The sequence below is a fragment of the Arvicanthis niloticus genome, chromosome 7 (genome assembly GCF_011762505.2).
Source record: "Arvicanthis niloticus isolate mArvNil1 chromosome 7, mArvNil1.pat.X, whole genome shotgun sequence".
In the NCBI taxonomy this organism is placed as follows: Eukaryota; Metazoa; Chordata; class Mammalia; order Rodentia; family Muridae; genus Arvicanthis; species Arvicanthis niloticus.
Window position 1 is genome coordinate 86,730,933 of NC_047664.1, and position 17,916 is coordinate 86,748,848.

At 36.9% G+C, this 17,916-nt stretch overlaps 1 long non-coding RNA gene across 4 annotated transcripts; it reads left to right on the forward strand.

Moving 5' to 3' along the window:
* The first annotated feature begins 1,590 nt into the window (after positions 1 to 1,590).
* On the forward strand, positions 1,591 to 8,478 carry LOC143443143 (uncharacterized). 4 transcript variants are annotated; one of them, XR_013111908.1, is made up of 3 exons: positions 1,591 to 1,858; positions 2,875 to 2,999; positions 3,678 to 8,478. It is a non-coding gene; the product is annotated as an uncharacterized LOC143443143 (long non-coding RNA). The 4 variants fall into 4 exon arrangements; XR_013111906.1 differs by having other exon boundaries at positions 1,645 to 1,858; positions 3,745 to 8,478; XR_013111907.1 differs by lacking the exon at positions 1,591 to 1,858 and having other exon boundaries at positions 2,438 to 2,999.
* The last annotated feature ends 9,438 nt before the right edge of the window (positions 8,479 to 17,916 follow it).

A 17,916-nucleotide genomic window follows, 5' to 3' on the forward strand; every position in this document is an offset into this window, starting at 1 on the left:
GTGTCTCTCTTTTCATTTCTGATTTTGCTTATTTAGATACCGACTCTCTCTGTCTTTTGGTTAGTTTGGTTAAGGATTAGTCTGTCTCCTTAAATTTTAAAAAATGAACTCTTGGGGCTGGAGAGATGGCTCAGCAGTTAAGAGGACTGACTGCTCTTCCAGAGGTCCTGAGTTCAATTCCCAGCAACCACATGGTGGCTCACAACCTATATCCTATAATGGGATCTAATGCCCTTTTCTGGTGTTGCTGAAGACAGCTACCGTGTACTTATATAAATAACAAATAAAGCTTAATTAAAAAAAACTCTTGGTTTCGTCTATACTTTTTATTATTTTCTTTGTTTCTAACTAATTGATTTCTGCCCTGAATTTGGTCATTTCCTCCCTTCTACTCCTCTTTTGTGTGACTTCTTTCCCCTCTTCCTCCTCCTCCTCCTCCTTCTCTTCCTCCTTTTCCTCCTCTTCCTCCTCCTCCTCATCTTCCTCCTTTTCCTCCTCTTCCTCCTCCTCCTCCTCTTCCTCCTTTTCCTCCTCCTCCTCTTCCTCCTTTTCTTCCTTCTCCTCCTCTTCCTCCTCCTCTTCCTCCTCCTCTAGAGCTTTCTGATGTACTTTTAAATTGCTGGTATGAGTACTTCCTAATTTCTTTATGGAAGCATTTAATGCTATGAACAGTCCTCTTAGCACTGATTTAATCATGTCCCATGAATTTGGGTTTGTTGGGCCTTCATTTTCACTGAATTCTAGAAAATCTTTGGTTTCTTTATTTCTCCCCTGACCTATAGATCATTGAGTATTGTTCAATTTCTGAGAGCATGTTTGTTTTCTTTTTTTCTTTCTTTTAAATTTGTCTTTCAGTCATGTTTTCATGGTATTATTAGATAGAAACATTTAACATCATTTACTCCCCAAAGGCATAATAATAAAGGTAGAAATAATTGAATCATTATGAGAATAATCATATAGTGTAGAAATTAGTTTTGATCACATACAACACAAATTTTACTATAGGGAAAAAGCACAACATTAGAATCACTTCTTCATATATGCATATCCATGCAAATAAAGACACTGAATATATTACAAAAATTATGGAGTTTTTGTTTTTAGTCTTATGGAGATTTTGTCATTAACATATAATGTAAGCAGTTAATATGTCCTATCTTTGTTTACTGCTTCTTCTTTTTCTTCAGGTTTGTCTCCCTAGTACTAGAGTGTGTTCACTAGATGAGGAATTTTATTCTTATTGTTCTCAGATATTTTATACTTCCCATTATGCACAGAAAAACCCTGGCTCCTCACAATTATCATGCCAAGGTGACTGATATGCTGATAAATATACATATATATATATATATATATATATATATATATGATAATGTATATATATGAGCCTAAAGTCCTATTTTACGCTGCATGAATTTCTATTTTATCTATGCCATATGAAATCTTGACTATCTTATCCCATATGAAGACTTAACTGTTTCATGCTATATGAAGGTGTCATCCAGATCATCCCCTTTGGTTCCATAGGGAAGTTTCTTGCACTCTACTCAAATCACTTGTTCATTCTTAAGCCAGGTCATTCAATAGAAATTTGCATAGACTGTGTATCCCCACCCACTTGGAGTTGATTACAAGTCTCTATCACAGTCACACAACCTCTGTGATATCAAATCATCGAATCAGTACTAAGACTTCAGTGTTACCATTTTGACACAAGATTGGATCTGGAATGGTTTCGTAGTCTCAGAGCTTCATCACCTCATACAGGGAAAGGTGTAGCAGAGGAGATAGCTTTGGTTATGATAGCCAGAAGCAGGTGGATCTTACTACTGTATCCTATACTAATATCTGTAAGGTAAGTAGATGAGTGTGTTCAGAAGGCACTGACAGTGCCGAACGTGGCATGGTGATGTCAGGTGCCAAAATTAAGTTCTTTATAAAATGTCCAAGGTTTGAATTATTCTAAACATTTCTATAATTATGTAATAGAATATAAATGGCATGCACTGTGTTGTTCTTCAAGCAATTTAGTGACTTTCTATACTCATCAATTAGTGGCTTAATCTCATTAACAGTTATGGACTTGATTAAAGTTTTTATTTTATTTTTGTCTAATTATATATACATTTCTTTCCAATTTAGTGTAATATAAATTTAAGGTGAATTTTATTGTTTAAATTTTCTCCAAAATTAATCTGGTTCATTTCTTATTTGATTGAGTATTTATTCTATTTGAGAAAAAAAATGTGTTTTTACCATGTCTGTGTAGAAAGAACTGAGGAAGTTTGTTAGATATATTTGATGTACATTATCATTAAATTCTTATATTTCTCTATATTTTGATGACCTGTGTATTGATGTGAGATATTTCAATCACTAGAATAATAGTTTTTGGATTTTATATGTTGCTTTAGATTTATTAGTGTTTGTTTTTCGGAATTGGTACATTTATATTTGGTACATTTACATTTAGAATACCACAGTCATAATAATTTTTCCCAGAAAAGATTTTTTATAAAGAATACATTTGGTGACATTGACATTCAATTCATCTCTTTCTCCTATTGCAATATTTTGTATGAATTTTTATATACTAACATATATGTTCCATTCACATATTTTAAAACATTTTTTATTGAGGAATCTAATTATTCTCTGTTGATTCCAGATGTTTTCAAGTTGACAAGTGAGAATATTGATCAGAGAATATTGACTTAAAATTTCTTGTTAATTATTACTAGGTTATCTAACATTGTTTGATGTCATTCTTTGTTTTCCTTAGTTTCTATTGTGTTGACTTAGACTAGTTTCATTTTTTGGTAGAAATAATGAGAGTATCTTAATTTACCAATATAAAAACAAATCCAACAGGAAAACTTGACAAGAGAAGAGGAAAAAATGTACAGTGAAAAGAACCAGAGTAGACTATATGCTTATAAAGATGACCACTAAGTGTGACCTGGTTCTACTTCTGCATTTGGGGTATTCAGACAGAGGTGAGTACTGAATGGTATGAAAGGAATGAAGCTTTTCTGGTCAGGGTGGCTTAGCAGGAACTCAGTTGTCTTAACTGTCTGGGGTCAAGTGGTGGGGTCTGAGTAAGAAGCCTACTCTGAGACAGTTTTTCAGTGTTACAGCTTTATTCTGGGGGTGTGTAAAAGGACTATATAAACCTTGGGGAGTGGGTAGGAAGTTTTGAGGATGAATGTACATTATTGGTTGGTACCAAGATGTTAGAAATTCTCCATTTACATGCAGAGGAATAACAGTTGCTTAAACTTATAATTTAGCCTGTAGGCTACTTGTACCTTGGCATGCAGTCTCAGAACAGGGAGAGGTGGATCCTCATTCCTGCCAGATTTAAGAGGAGATTTGTAGGTTTTGAACATATCTCAACTGCACTCTGGAGTAGGGCCAACCCCGTGGTTGCATGACTCACTCTGCTCTATAACTAATATTAGTAACTAGAGATTTGTTATCATAACCAGTGACATTTTTATTAAACTTTGAAGTAAACATGTATCAGCCATGATGGAGAAACTTAGTTACTATTTTTTCTATTTACCACTTGTGGATCTATACATAGAGTGTGATAACATTTTATGGAAACAATAGGCCTAAAATAATTGAATTCTGTTTTCAATATTGATCTAACTACCTGTGAACGATCATAGAATACAGGGTGAAAAGATTTGAAGAGTCAGAGAGCCAAGCTATCTGCTGTGAACTTGCATCTTTCAGAAATATCAGGAAAGTTATGCTCATGAAGAATCAGCTGCACAGGTGCCTCAACAAGATCTGAATAAGGATGACACTCATATTCATGCTAATTTGAGAAGAGGTCAATCTCCTGCTGGCCTTAACTGTATAAAAAAATTATAATAGGCACCTAAGGAATGCTGAGAGTGAGAGAGAAGAAGTCTCTTCCAGGGAAGAACCTTCAAACTGGAATGTTTTGAAATTAAAGAATGATGATGGCGGACATTTTTATTTGGTCCTGTCTAGTAAGTTTTCACTATATGAATTTATCCTAAAATATTTTTATATTAAAATATTTTAAATATGTTTACATATTTAAACATTCTGCCATACTCTTACTTCTATGATACTATTTCCTATATTTCAATGCTGAAAGTTACAACTGTCATAATAGTTACATATCTTTTATAACATTTTTCAAAGCATATGAGAACATCACAAAAATTACAAGCAGAGTTGCTGATAACCATTATCAAAGATAAGTTTACCTTGGTCAAAACTTTTATAGGTGTCCTTGTTCATGTACTTCAATTCAGATGCACATCATGATTCTTGATCATAGTTAACTTATACTGAAACTCTACAAGCTTTCTAGGGTACTGTGGTAGAACTTAGAATTTTAGATGCTAACAACATATGGGATGTTATTAAATAAGAATTAAGAAACAGGGTCTTTTCTGTTATTATTTGAATAAAAAAATTCTCAGATACGTTAGTAATTGAACACTTGTTCCAAAATTGGTACTGCTCTTTGACGTTATGGATCTTAATGGGCTTACATATTGCTAGAGGAAGAACATCACTGGAGCAAGTTTTGATAGTTCATAGCTATGTCCAACTTTCTGCTCACTCTGCTTTCTATACGTGGTTGAGATGTGATGAGTGAGCTTCCTCCTCTGGCTGCCTGTTGTTTTGCCTTCCTGTCCATCATGCATTCTAAGATCTGTAACCATAATTCAAAATACAGTATTTTGGTTTTCCCTTGAGATGCTTTTGGTCAGCACATTTGATTACAGCAAAAAAAAAAAAAAGTTTACAAGATATTATACAACCCTGTTTCTTACTTATTTTATCAGCTACAAATTTTCATTTTGCCAACTATTGAATAAAGTCCCTGAAATATTTCTTCTCTCTCTGACTGCAGAACTTTCTTCATTATCAGCATTTGACACTGGAGTATATATTTTAAAATCCTACAATTTTTTTATAAAACCATGCAGAGAAAACAGCCGTGCTTTATTGTTGTACAAGTTATTTAAATCTCTGCCTGGGGTTTCTACACCACCTTCATATTTAAGGTCTCAAATGAAACACACGCACTGCATTTATAGTTTCAATAAGCCTTAAACAACACAAGACTGGGCACCTGCCTACCCTTTATGATGTTAGAGTCTACTTTCCTATAGAAACTTTGAGTTACATACGATTTCATCTGGGCTGCTCTGAACTCCAAATGGCCAACCCTCAGAGCCACTATCTTATTGCTCACTTAATCCATGGCTGATTCTCAATGTCTCTCTTGTGGTCCTCTCTCATCCCAAGCCTGAGAAATGACAACTCCACTCTTCTGCGCAGCTATTGGCTGTTGGTATCTTTATTTACCAATAAGAAATAATGTGGGGGTAGGGTCACTCAGTCTTTTATGTGTGGACTCTCTTATCTCTGGGGCAACCAGTCTTAAGGGCCCAAATTAGCTTCAGAATGCAATCCACTAAGTTTAATATGTCACAATCACCGACCTTTTAATAGTCAACATATTCTTTTGTAGGTATTAATTGAGAACATACATAGACAGTTCCTTAAAATATGAATAAATTTGTGTACTGTTTATAGAATTAAATTTTGATCATGTGATTTTTTTCATATAATTTTTGTGAAGCATACATATTCCTACCAGTTAAAAATACCTCAGTATTTTTACTTGGTATTTTAACATGAAACCAGATATACTGAAACTAATAGAAAAGAAAGTTGAGAAGAGCCTCAAACACATGGGCACAGGGTAAACGTTTTTGAACAGCACACCAATGGCTTATGCTCTAAAATCAAGAACTGACAAATGAGACCTCATAAAATTGCAAAATTTCTGTAATGCAAAGGACACTGTCATCAGGACAAAATGGCAACCATCAGATTGGGAAAAGATCTTTATACTCTGACATCTGATAGAAGGCTAATATCCAAAATATTCTAAGAACTCAAGAGATTAGACTCCAGACAATCAAATAACCTTATTAAAAATGGGGTACAGAGCTAAACAAAGGAATTTTCAACTGAGGAATATTGAATGGTCGAGAAGTACCCAAAGAAATGTTCAACAGCTTTAGTCATCAGGGAAATGCAAATCAAAACAACCTTGAGATTCCACCTCACACCAGTCAGAATGGCTAAGGCTAAAAACTCAGATGACAGCAGATGCTGTCGAGGATGTAGAGAAAGAGGAACATACTTTCATTGTTTGTTGGATTGTAAGCTGGTACAACCACTCTGGAGTTCAGTCTGGCAGTTCATCAGAAAATTGGACATAGTATTACCTGAAGATCTATGAATACCACTCCTGGGTATATACCCAAAAGATGTTCCAACATGTAACAAGGAAACAAGCTTCACTATGTTCACAGCAGCCTTATTTGTAATAACCAGAAGCTGGAAAAAATATGGATACAGAAAATGTGGTACATTTACACAATGGAGTACTACTCAGCTATTAAAAATAAAGAATTCATAAAATTCTAAGGCAAATAGATGGAACTAGAAAATACCATCTTGAGTGAGGTAACCCAATCATAAAAGAACAAGCATGGTATGCACTTATTGATAATTGGATATTAGCTCAAAATCTCACAAAACCCAAGAAATAACTCACAGACCACATGGAGCCTAAGAAGAAAGACCAAAGTGTGGGTGCTTCAATCCTTCTTAGAAGGAGTAACAATATACTCACAGGAGCAAATTTAGTGACCATCTTTGAAGTACAGACTGGAGGAGGGATTGTCTAGTGACTGCCACACCTAGGGATCCCTTCCAGATGCAATCACCATATCCAATCACTGTTGTGAATGTCCAGAAATTCATGCTGACAGGAGCCTGACATACCTGTCTCCTGAGAGGTTCTTCCAGAATCTGACATATAAAGAGGAGGATGCTCACAGCTAACCTTTGAACTGATCATGAAGTCCCCAATCGATGAGTTAAAGAGAAGACTGAAGGAGTTGAAGGGGCTTGCGGCCCCATGGAGAAAGTGACAATACCAACCAACCAGAGCTCCCAGTGTCTAAAAAGCTAGCCTGGAAACACATATGGAGGGACCCGTGTCTCCAGCTGTATATGTAGTTGAGGATGGCCTTTTCAGACATCAGTGGGAGAGGCGGTCCTTGGTCCCATGAAGGTTGGATATCTAGTGTGAGGGAATTATAGGGTAGGAAGGTCAGAGTGGGTGGATGTTTGGGGGCACACCCTCATAAAAATAGGAGGAGGGAGGATGGGATAAGTGGTTTCTGGGAGGAGATAGGAGTAACATCTAAAATGTAGATAAATAAAGTAACCAATAATAAAACAAAAAACAAACAAACAAAAACGAATAATAGAACTGGCTAGCACAGTCAAATATTTGAGACTTTTTGGCAGCAATTTAATATTACCCATATTACAGAGATTCCTTATAATTGTCAAGGACAAAAGACTGTGGAAGGGGCTCATGAAACTTTAAAACAGTATCTTCATAAAATAAAAAAGGGAGAGGTATATCCCCTTATACCACACATTTATTTAAATCATGTTCTTTTAAAATTTTTTTTTTTTTTAAATAGATGCCAAGGAACTTGCTGCTGAGTGTCTATGGCATTCTACATCTAGGCATACTTATACAAAGGTGAACAGGAAGGATCCACTTACAGGCATATGGCATGATCCAATCAGATATTTATTATGGGGAAGAGGGCATGTTTGTGTTTTTTCTGCAGGATGCTGAAGGACAGTTGTGGCTGCCAGAGTGATTGGTGAGACATGCTGATGCTGAAACAAAGAATGATGCTGACCTGTGAGCTTGCTGAGTTCCCTGAGAATGGTGACTGGGAAGCTGTACTGGACATATGTTCCTGACCTACCTTTACTTACCTATACCCCTGATGGGACAAGCTGCCTTGCCTCAAGTTTTTAGACCTTGTGGAACAGAGAATCAAAAAGAGAAGTTAAAATGATTCTTGTATTTTTCTTAAATGTGACCAGTTATTTGGACGTAATTATGGACTGGTCTAAAAATCAATCCCAATATTGGAAATAATAGTCTTCATTTGGAAGTCTGGTTCTGGACATTTTCAGAGACGTATTTGGAAATTAGCTGCAGTTCTCTATGATGTTATGTTATCAAGAGATAAAGTTGGGACAGGATCTGGACTTCAAACAAGTGTTAGTACATTTGTTAAGGCTCTTTTAATTGTCAAGTTAAAATTACTTTTGTTTCTTCTAGAGTATTTAATGTAAGCTGCATGGATTGTATACTTTCTAATTGTGTTAGAGTGTTGAAACCTGGCATGTCAGTTATAAAGTTCTATCAACCAGCTTTTGTTCATTGCCCTGAGTATCACAGAACCTTGGTCTCTGAAAAAAGCTTGCAAGTAGTGTAAGAAGTGAGTCTGGCTTTAAGAAGAAGCAAGAGGGCAGTGGGCGTGATTACTGCTGGTATAACAGCTTTAATTACATTAATTGGTATCATCACTGCTTCTGCAATTGCTTTGACACAAGAAGTTAAGACAGATACTTATGTTAATCATTTAGCAAAAAAATATTACTAATGTGTTGAATATACAAGAGGATTTAGACATGCATTTGAAACAACTGGTTGATGAACTTTATCCTATTCAAATTATTGGAAGGCGGTTCAGAATTTAAGAGTAAGGTGCCATCTCGAGTATCATGTCAAATACCATTGGATTCATGTTAGTTCTACAATTTACAGTGGTAGTCATTATAATTAGGAAAGAGTTTAATGACACTTGCAATATATTTGGCAAAATTCTAACACCTCTCTGGATGTTTTAACTTTGCATAGTAAACTTATAAATTTAAAGAATGCTGCTCTGCTGAGCATTGATGCAGCAGATACTGCTGATAAAATTACACGTGGCCTGAGTTTAGTATTTCAATTTGATCAAGCTTTAAGAATGGCGTATTATAGCTTGATCATGCTAGCCCTTTTCCTCCTGAGAATACTTTTATTCCTGCCCATTGTGTTACAGATTGTCTTTAACAACATCAACATGTTGGCAACCAATGTACATTGCTTGAAACAGCAAATGGACCCCCAGACAGAGTTATTAAATTAACAGGCTGGCCAGCCAAGGTTGGGTAAGATTCTGCACAGAGTCTTACCAACCTAAGACATAAGTGCATTGCTTTTGATAATGCATATTCCACAATGGGTAAAGAAGGCATTCTTGTCAGGATGACCTAAGAGAGGATTAGTCTTGTTTATGAAATAAAAAAGAGGTATGTGTAGAGCTTTTGGGGCTGCTTGGCAGCAATCTGACACTGGCCAAGGACAAGGAAAAGGGCTACAGGCAGGAATCTGACATTAGAACAAGGAAGTAATTTCAGACACGAATCTAAACCTTAGGCTAGAATAAAGAAGTAATTTAAGGCAGGAATCTAAATCTTAGGCTAGAACAAGGAAGTAGGCTTCAGATATGAAAATGACTTTGGGCTAGGACAGGGAATTGGCTCAGATATTTTGGTCATCCTGATAAACCCTTAGAAACCGTGATCATGGGAGTACTCATGAAATTTTGTTTATTGCTGTTCTTGTTTTTTGACTATTTGTGTTTATTGTCTTGCTTGTTCTTTGACTATTTGCATGTATTGTATTGCTAGTTCCTCAACCTAGAACTGACCTTAATACTTGCATATAATTAAAGTGGCATAAAGTTAAAAAGGTGAAGGGGGAAAGGGATAGAGGGGTTTAGGGAGGGGAAATGGGGAAAGATGATGAGATCTGAAATGTAAGTAAATGAAATATCCAATTTAAAAAGTGACATCTAAAATAAACCACACTTTACCCCAGACTACATAAAAATTAAGACAATTACAGAAAAAAATATATTTATATGTGAGTGCTTAGAGTGTCTGAGTTAGCTGTTTGGTTTCTTTGTTTTGTTTTGTTTTTTGTTGTTGTTGGGTTTTTTTGTTTTTTGTTGTTTTGTTTTGTTTTGTTTTACTGTGGAGATCTATGCATACTGACCAAGCTAGCTTGGTTAGTCAACAGGGTCTCAACTGAGGGAGTGAGGATTGAAAAACAAAAGCAGACAAAATTACATGACTCTAGCCTGTACTGAGGCTGAAGCAGCTTTAGGTCTCTCCAGCCTGATTTTATATCATTCTAGGTATAACCAAAACACGTGGTAAGTTCTTAGATCAAAGACAGTAATCAAGCAAAATAGTAAACAAGAAATTCACACAAGAAAGTAATCAAGTAGTGAAATAAGCAAAAAGATCATACAAGGTAATTGTTAAATAGTAAGCAAAGAGATCTCATAAGATAGTAATTAAGCAAAGTAGTAAACAAAACACTGTTTCAGATATTCTTATGTGAGCCTACTTCCTTGTCTGAGCCCAGTGATAAATGCTAAGTCCTAGAAGTTGCACCAAAATCTTTCAGCAACCTCCCCTTTTTTATTTCATAAACAAGACTGCACCTGTCTCTTAGGTGATTCTGACAAGAATGCTTTCCTTTCCTCTCTTGGAATATACATTTTCAAAAACAATGTAATTCTGTCTTAGGATGGTAAGACACTGCACAGAAAATTACTTGTCTTTGGATGCCAGCCTGTTAGATTAATAACTCTGTCTGGGGATCTACTTTTAGTTTCAAGCCATGTATTTTGGCAGCCAAAATCTTGATGTTGATGTAACAGGCAAGCTTTATTATAATGTGGCAGACTAAAAGTACTTCCAGGATAAGAAAGGCTAATATGATCAAGCTATATAAGCCATTCTTGATATGGACCAAGTTGGAAATACTGACCTTAAGCCATGAATCAAGATGACCAAATTAAAGGAACGCCATGCATTCCTGAGCTGAGTTTACTTTGAACTCTGAATTCCTTAAATTCATGATCTCCTTACACAAAGTTAGAATACCCATAGAGGTGTTAGAATTATGCCAAATACTGTGCAAGTCTCTTTAAATTTTCCATTGATATTTAGATGGCACTCAAGATGACTTCTTAGAATTGACCTTCCTCTCCAATAGTTTGAATAGTATCAACAAGGATGTCAATTTGTTGTTCTTGATGTCTATTCGAATCTTCTTTATTACTCAGAGCCTTCATAACATTTTTTGCTAAATGATTAACAAAAGTAGCTGTCTTAATTTCTTGTGTCAAAGCAGTTACAGAAGCAGATATACTAGCTATTAATATAATCAAAGCTGCTATACCAGCAATAATCAAGCCTACTACTCTCTTGCTTCTGCTTAACGTCTGACTCACTTCTTCCATTATTTGCAAATCTTTTTCAGATTGCCAAGGTCCTGTAATACTCACCAGCAATAAAACTGACTGATAGACCACTATAACAGACATGCGAGATTTCAGTACACTAACACAATTAGAAAGTATACAACCAATGCAACTTACATTAAATACTGTAGAAGAAACAAAAGTAATTTTAACATGACCAATTAATAAAAAATTCCAATTTTAAGGAAACACAGAAATATATCTCTACTATTCTTCGCAAAGCAAATAGAAATCCCTTCACCAAATGCATTGAAACTCATGGTCTTATAAGTTAGCTCCTTTGTGCAAGAGATAAAGAGCATCTTCAGTCTGAACCACACTGCTGGATGTATCAATGGTAGGTCCAATGCAGCTTTCCAGTCACCATTGTCACAGCACTCAGCAAGATCACAATCAGCACCATTCTTTCTCCCACCATCAACATAGCTCACTGAACACTCTGGCAGCTACCATGCTTCTTCAGCATCCTGTAGGGAAAAAAAAACACAAATATGCCCTCTTCCCCATATTAATACCTGATTGGGATCATGCCTTATGCCATTAGGCGGATCCTCCCATTTCACCTAGGCATACAAATGTCAAGTTATAGATGTAACTATATCTATATCCATATCCATATCTATATCCATATCTATATATTTAGTTATATATATATATATATATATATATATATATATATAGCAGATATATATATATCTGCTATAGATAGCAGAGAATTACTTGGCATACAAATTTTTAAAGATTTAAATAAATTTGTGGTGTATGAGCACATAATTCCTCCTTTTTATTTTATGAAGATATTGTATTAAAGTTCCATGGGCTCATCTCACAATACCTTGTCCCTGAGGATTATATATATGTAAAAAAAAAAAAACCTCCCAGTAATATGGGTAATATTAAAGTGTCAACAAAACATCTGAAATGCTTGACTACAACAACCAGTTCCATTATCTCTTTTAATCTGATTTGAAATACCCAGTATAGAAAAACAAAGCAGGCACTGAGCAATTATATTTTTAGTTGCCTTTCCTGTTAGAGCAGTTGCAAAAAGAAATCCTGAGAAGGTATTAGTAGTCACATGTGCCTATTTTACTTTTCCAAAATCTAAAATATGAGTAACATACATTTGCCAAAATTGATTAAGTATGAGTCCTCAAGGATTAACACTATTATGTGATGTAGGAAAATATTAAGGGCATTCAGTAAAAGTTACAATTTGACCTGCACATTCTCTAGAGAGGGAAATTGTAACAACTTGTCTTTCATATAACAATTATCAATTTTTCTTGGAAAGTTTGCACATGCAATAGGCCAAATATCTGTGAATTTTGGAAAGCAAAACAAATTTTTCTAAAATCAATACCAAGTACATTACTTTCATGTCACAAAATTTGGCTGCCAGTAATGCTTGATGGTGCAGCTTATAATATCTCATTAAAAAAAAACATTGTTTAAAATCCTATCCCCTATAAGGCTGGTTTCTAGGGAAAAAATTATCCCAATTTAGAGGTAACTTTAAAGACTTGTTTCCCCTGGTTGGCTCATACCATGTATTGTTGTCTAGAATTACTCGAACTCTGAGTTACCAGTATTACCCCAACTTTTTGTCACCATTGTTATAAATTTTTAATCACACCCAATAACTTATAAAGCAACAATATATAACCAAGATATGCAGAACATACTAGATTTTTTTTTTTTTTTACTTTTTCTAGCTGTATTTCAAGGAAGGAGCACCTTTTCACCTGCTGAACCCAATAATCACAGTCACAGAGATTTTCCAGGAGAAACAACCATGAGCATCTTTACCATAGAAGTGAGAAGTGCTGGTCCCTATAAGAGCAGCTTGTACAGATAATCAGCTCCTGGCAGAGCTTCTCCAGCTCTGCTAGGATTCTAGCTACAAGAGCAAGGCAACTTAACAGTTTTTGTTGTGCAAATTGAGACTTTATTTTCCTTTGAAATGAGTTAAAACTAAATCAAGTAGTGGACAGTCAGCAGATAAAGATTTAACCATTTTTCTTTTGAACATGAAATATAGAGCAACAATCATGCAAAAAAACAAAAACACAGACATAAACTGACAGACATGGACAAATTGGTACACCAAGGACAATAGAAAGGGAAGGCAAAGAACTAGATGGGCCAAGGGACCCAGATATTCTACCTAAGGAACCCAGAACCAGAACTAAGCATTTTCCCCAGTAGAAGCCAGAGAGGGAGCTGGATGTCTCTGACCTCCTGCTGTCTAAGAGAGCTCTGTAACAGCCTATGTTCATGTTCTTTCTTTTTCTCCAAAGTGTCCCAGACAGAGCAACTGCTTTTCTTAAACCAATTCTCTCTCTCATGTAAACTATCTCTAATCAGGATCCAAAGTCTAACAGCATCTATGGGAATTATCTTTGCTACTCTATAATCTATCATAACTCTAAACACATAGGCAAAATGCATTCTCCCATTACCTTGTCTTTCTACATTGTTATTTCAAATCTACTTTAGTTTCCTTTATTTTTTATTTACATTCTACCATTACCTTGTCTCTTTTTACAAAACCTGTTATTTTCCTTCCCCTTTCATTTCCTTTGTGAGTGCTCCACTCTCAGTGGTGTCCCTCACTATAGCCTCCTTACTTGAGCCTCATTGTGGGTGCAATCTGACTAATCCAGGTAGGGAAGAGTGAAAAAGAAAAACAGACCAAATTACAACACAACTCCAGTGTGTACTGAGGATGAAGCAGCTTTAATTTGCTCCAGCCTCCTTTTATATCATTTCAAGTGTATTCAAAACACATGGTCAGTTCTTAGATCAGACAGTAATCAAGCAAAATAGTAAACTAGAAGATAACACAAGAAAGAAATCAAGCAGAGAAGTAAGCAAAGGGACCACATAAAGTAGTAATTTGTGGGCCTGTGTGTTGTAAGCTTTCCACAGAGATCTCTGGCCAGGACAGGTGTGAAGGTTCTGGCAAAGGGGAGAGAGTGTGAGCAAGGAGGGGGAATCACCTCTGTTGTCTCCACTGCTTAGCTGCTCCAGCTGCCTCCACCTCCATCTCTGATGTAGCTGCCTCAGTTGCTCCAAGACATTGTACCCTTAGCTCTGCACTGAGTTGGGCCAGGCTGAACCTGTGATATGCCTACTATGTGCAGGGAAGCTCCTGATGGCATTTTGGGAGTGCAGATATCTTTCTAAGTGGTACTGTTACAGCTCTTATGACAGAAGGTCACAGACAAAAGAGTAATTCTTACACACCTTTATTCCTTCTGGATTGGATTCTTATATACAGTTTTGGGGTAGGTCAGGGTCTGGCAGCAGGTACTTCCTATTAGCTTGTTCTAAGAGCTTGGGAATACCTTATCTACATGTGGAGGGCTTGGACTGTTGCTCCTATATGACCAATGGCTACTGACCTCTCTGTGGGGGACTATGAGTGGCTGTAGCTTTGTGTAAGGAGCCAGGGGCCCAGATGCATGACCAAACACCTACTTTCCCTAATGGTCACCAGGCTTTATGGTTGACCAGGTACCCAGTTGCCTCCCATAGCCCACCATCTCACAGTAATTAAGCAAAGTAGAAAAAAAAAGCCCATGTTCACTGTTTTTTATATTCTTATCTGAGACTACTTCCTTGTCTAAGCCCAGAGATAAATGCCCAATTCCTAGAAGTTGCATGAAACTTCTCAAGAGAATACTATACTATCATTCTAGAAGAAAGAGACAAATGGACAATATTCAAATATTTGAAGGTTAACACTTTGATTTTTTTTTTCATTTAATTCTTGTGTTTATTTACATTCCAGAAGACGCCCCTTCTCGTCCCCATTCCCACAGTTTTTCAACCCATTCCACCTCCTGCTTGCCTGAGAGAATGTGCTCCACTTTTCCGGCTAGAACAGCCATCTCCCTACCCTGAGGATGCAAGTCTCTACAGGATTAGATGCATCCTCTCCTATTTAGGCCAGACTAGGGAGTCTTCTGTTATATATGTGTCATAGGCTTCAGATCTGTCCTTATATACTCCCTGTTTGGTGGTTCTGTCTTTAGGATCTCCCAGTGATGCAGATTAAATGCAATCCCCATCAATATTCCAACTCAATTCTTCACAGAGATAGAAAGAACAATTCTCAAATTCTTCTGGAATAATAATAAAAACCCACCAAGGTCATTGAAAACTATTCTCAACAATAAGAGAACTTCTGGGAGAAACACCATATCTGACCTCAAGCTGGATTATGGAGCAATCATAATAAAAAGCACATGGTATTGGTACAGAGATTGACAGGTAGATCAGTGGAATAGAATTGAAGACCCAGAATTAAATCCACACATCTATGGTCACCTGATCTTTGACACAGTAGCCAAAACCATCCAGTGGAAAAAAAACAGCATATTCAACATATGGTTCTGGCTCCAGTATCAGTCAGCATGTACAAGAATGCAAACTGGTCCAATTTTTTTTAAATCTCTTGTATAAAGTGCATGTTCCAAGTGGATCAAGGACCTCCACATAAAACTAGATAAACTGAATCTAATAGAAGAGAAAGTGGCCTTGAACACATCAGCACAGGGAGAAATTTCCTGAACAGAACAACAATGGCTCAGGATATAAGATCAACTATAGACAAATGGGATCTCATAAAAATTGAAAGGACACTGCCATCAGGACAAAATGGCAACCCACAGATTGGGAAAAGATCTTTACCAACCCTGAATCTGACAGAGGGCTAATATACAATATATACAAAGAACACAAGAAGTTAGATTCCAGAGAACCACACAAACCTATTAAAATGGGGCCCAGGGCTAAACAAAGAATTCTCAACTGAGGAAGGTCAAATGGCCGAGAAGCACCTAAAGAAATGTTCTACATCCTTAGTCATCAAGGAAATGCAAATCAAAACAAACATGGGATTCTCCCTCACACAACATGCTAAGATCAAAATCTCAGTTGACAGCAGATGCTGGCAACGATGTGATGAAAGAGGAACACTTGTCTACTGCTGATGGCATTAGAAGCTGGTACAACTACTCTCGATATCAATCTGGTGGTTTCTCAGAAAATTGGACATAATATTACCTAAGAACCCAGCTATACCACTCCTGGGCATATACTGAAAAGATATGCAAACATATAACAAGGACACATGCTCTACTATGTTCATAGAAGCCATAGTTATAATAGCCAGAATCTAGAAACAATCCAGATGTTCCTCAACAAAAGACTGGGTACAGAAAATGTGGACATTTATGCAGCGGAGAACGACTCAGCTATTAAAGACAATGGCTTGAAATTTGCAGGCAAATGGATGGACATAGAAAATGTCATCCTGATTGAGGTAACCTATTCACAAAAGAACGCACATGGTATGTACTCACTGATCAGTGTATATTAGGAAAAAAACTCAGAGTGCCCAGGATACAATTCACTGACCATAAGAAGCTCAAGAAGATGGAAGACCAATGTGCAGATGCTTCAGTCCTACATAAAAGGGGGAACAACATAATCAAGGGTTGTTGAGAGAGGGAGGTATCTTCAAGGGACAGAGGAGGGGGAGGGAAAAGGGTGGCAGGATCAGGTATGGGAAGAGAAGAGGGAGAAGTACAGAGGGTCAGGAAATTGAAAGGAAGTATGTGGCACTGGAAAAAAGTGGGGAAGCCACTAGAAAGTCCCAGATGCCAGAAATTTAGGAGGCTCCAAGCACACAACGGGGATATCATTAGCTGAAATACCCAACAAAGGGGAGAGAGAACCTATAGAAACCATATTCAGAGGTAAGACACAGCCTATGGTTGAGGGTTGGGTCAACTCATCCATCTCAAAAATATGAACCCAGAATGGCTCTTGACTAAAAAAAATGCATGGCAAAGAGTGGAGCAGACACTGAAGGAAAGATCACCCAGAGGGATCCTACCTAGGGGTTGATCCCATCTGCAGACACTAAACCCAGAAAATATTGATGATGTCAAAAAGTACTCTGTCAGAGACTAATCAATACAGATGTGGATGCTAGCAGCCAACCATAGGATTGAGCACAGCCACCCCAAAGGAGGAGTCAGGGGAAAGTCTGAAGGCACTGAAGGGGATTGCAACCCCATAGGAAGAACAACAATATCAATCAACCAGCCCCCCTCTAAAGTTCCCAGGAACTAAATCACCAACAAAGTGTACACATGGAGGGACCCATGGCTCCAGCTGTATATGTAGCAGAGGACTGCTTTCTCTGACATCAATGGGAGGAGAGGTCTTTGGTCCTGTGGAAGCTCAATGCCCCTGTGTAGTAGAATGCTAGGGTGGTGAGGTGGGCATGGGTGGGTCGGTGGGGAAGCACCTTCATAGAAGCAGGCTTTGAGAGAATGGGATAAGGGATTTGGGGAGAGAAAACTGGGAAGAAGGATAAAATTTGAAGTGTAAATAAATAAAAAACCAAAAATTGAAAAAGAAGTATCTGATATAATCCGGATAGATCTGCCTTTATCTGTTACTTGGCCTTTTCCCGTACTGGTTTTATTCTTTCTTTGTACTGTGCATTTTGTGTTTTGAAAATTATGTGATGGAGAACTTTCTTTTCTGGTCCAATATATTTGGTGTTCTGTAGGCTACTTGTAAGTGCATGACCATCTCTTACTTACGCTATGGAAGTTGT